This window comes from Bison bison, unplaced genomic scaffold, assembly GCF_000754665.1.
Source record: "Bison bison bison isolate TAMUID 2011002044 unplaced genomic scaffold, Bison_UMD1.0 scf7180017864297, whole genome shotgun sequence".
NCBI classification, from domain to species: Eukaryota; Metazoa; Chordata; class Mammalia; order Artiodactyla; family Bovidae; genus Bison; species Bison bison.
This window is the reverse complement of record NW_011494869.1, coordinates 14,819-17,843: the sequence shown is the minus strand read 5'-3', so window position 1 is coordinate 17,843 and position 3,025 is coordinate 14,819.

The following is a 3,025-nucleotide window of genomic DNA, read 5'->3' as shown; positions in this document are numbered from 1 at the left end:
AGGCCTGGCGTGCTGTGATTCATGGGGTCGCAAAGAATCAGACACGACTGAGCGACTGAACTGAACTGAACTACTGCTCAGAATGAAGGCTGGCAGCTTGGGGAAATACCTCTGGATTATAATGAGAAAGGAACATCTTAAAGCAAAGGTTTTCTGTTTTGTTGTTTGAAATTTGCATCAATGTCTAACTGATGATTACGTAGGATCTCAGAGCTTAGAACACATTTTTGCATTTATTTCCTGTTCATGGCAATTGTGGGAGTTGGGCAATGTGGAAGGTGGGTGGATGAAGCCCAGGGAGGCTGAACAGCTCTCACCCAGCATTGTCCACTCCCAAGCTCATTCTTTTCTCAATGCCACATGCTAAAGCTTCATTAAACAGAATGTCCAATTCACCAGAAACATGCTTTTGTCTTGGTGATCACCCCAGACTGATTTTATCTCTAGGAAACTCCCCTGGAGTGTCAGTCTTCTTTAGCATATCCGTTTCTTGTGCTGTGCTGTACTGAGCCGCTCAGTCGCGTCCAACTCTTTGCAGTCCCATGGACTATAGCCCGCCAGACTCCTCTCCCATGGGAATTCTCCAGCTGAGACTACTGGGGTGGGTTGCCATGCCCTCTTCCAGGGGATCTTCCCAATCCAGGGATCAAACCCAGGTCTCCCGCATTATAGGTGAATTCTTTACAGTCTGAGCCTCCCTGGATGCCTTTTCTTAGGTATATGCTTTTCTGCTGGCTGGGAGGCTGTGTTTTGGAGCCTGCTTTGCAGGGCTTATTGCTATAGGCTGGGCAGGCTGTGGGATGGACCCACACCTCCATCTTCTCCTCCCTGTGCTGGCAGCCTCAGTAACTCCCTCGGAAGCTCAGCTGACCAGGAGCCTGACAAAGACAAGAGCTGATCCTTCCTCTACATGACCCAGCCAGGGAGAGGCTCCTGGATTCTCTTGCTACACACCCCGACCTTGTGTTCTTACCCTTCTGGCTGAGCAAGAGACAAACAGCTTCTCTCCACTTGGCTGTGTGCAGTTTAACGAATGCGTATGAAGATCGTATAAATAATTCACATCACTCAAGAGGTGGCGAGCCGAACAAGTCCCTTCTGGTTACATTTATTTAAGATAAGGTGAAACTAAGTGAGTGATGGCCCAGTTACAAAGGCCAGGGTCCAAAGGGGATTGGGACACTCTAAGTTACACCACCGGAGTGATTTGTGCAGAATTATGTCAACTTAGAGATCCTGGCACCTTGGGGGATGAGGAAATGTCTTATCTCTAAGAAAAGTGATGCACGATGAGTATTTTCCAAGGGCAGCCTATGAGCTAATTCCACAGAATTCATTTTGGCTCCAGCAGGAACCAAATTTCTGCTTCAAGTTTGAAGGCCCTCTGAACTAGTCACCTTGCCAATGCTGTTTTCACTTGGAAATGTCCCTTGGGGACTCCCCGAAGCAAGCCCTGGCTCTCTGGTATGGGCTTTTCAGGTCCAAGAAGCTGTTCTTTCCACAAGCACTGGTGAGCTTCTGAAGGGACTAGAGGATTTTTGATTTGAATCAGTGAAAGAGAAAAAAAATATTGCTTTGAAGTTTCAGTGAGGCAGTGTCCATAATTGAAAGCTGGACTAGAAAAGGCTAGGCACTGGCCATAGACCCAGGCAATTCCTGACCAGCGACATGGAGAGATGTGTCCTTTCCTGTCTGGATTTTATCTTTCTTATTCTGGAGTCGCATGTTTTAATTTTTTTCCTCCTCCCTTTTCCCACAGTGTCCCCTAAATATTTCCATGGGAGACTTTGAGAACTTTGTAATAAGGAAATTGTATCACCAGCTGACAATAAAATTTATGAAGCAAAGCATACCTCTGTTAATATTAATACTCTCCGAATGTCTTTGTTTTTGAACGGCCAAGTTGCTGCGAATATTCCAAGTCAGTAACCCTGCCTCCAACAAGCAGTGAAACAGTTAGCGAGGTTGACAGATAGATGCAGGCACGATGCAATAATCCTTGCTGCATTGAACTTTGTATTTAAACACTTATTTTATGTTTAATTAATTTCTCCAAAGTGGAAAACTTCCTGGCTGCTTTTGAAGCAGGCAGTTTGTTTAAAAGATTTTGTTTTAAGAATAAGAGAGAGAAAGGAAGGGTAGAGAAATTGGGGGGAAGGTTTAGGTTTTTCCTGTTGTTTTTTCAAATATGATGTGACATCGTGAAAAAGCCTCCTGAAAGTGCAATTCTTTGTGTGATGGGAGAGAGGAGCACCTATGAGTCTCACTTCATCAAAGAAACAGACGTATATCTATAATTTATGCTTTGCTTTAAGCTTCTGCTGATCTGATGTGGCTTTTTTAAGACAACACAGGCAGCGCTGGCATCACTTGTCAATCACTGGGGCATGCTCAAATCGTAAACCATTAGCAGAAGAGACGGTGGAGTTTCTTTAATGACGCTTTTATATGGGGCATGCTGGCAGTGAAACAGAGAGGGTCTGACTTGATCAATGCATTAGTCTAATCACAGCGTTCCTGCGCTTAATTTCTTTTGTCGGCAATTTCCATACACAGGCTGCGTTCAAGATCCTGGCTCCGTTTGGAGCCCCACATGACATGTGCAGTCACCTCAGCCGGATGCCGCTCGGTGGGAAGTGATGTCTGCAAGAGAGGGGCCTGGCAGGCTGGACGATTGCCTTTGAATCCCCTCTTGCGGTGGAGACCAGGAACACCCACCCCACGCAGCCTTGGCTCCAGCCCTGGGGTGACTGCCAGCCCGGTGGCAGACCCTGCCCTGCCAATCTCTGCCCCCTCGGTGATTCTGTTGCCGTGCTCACCAAAAGCAGAATCCGTGTATAATGAACAAGTTTCATGTTCAACATTTTAAGTGTCTATTTATGAGTCCCGATAATTAGCCCTTTGTCTGCAATTCTGGCGATGATGATTAGAATCCCATCTCACGTTATTAGTGTCGCTCCCAAACTCATCCTCCTCGCCTGGAGGATCACCAGCAGGCGGGCACCTGATGGGCCAGGAGACGGGC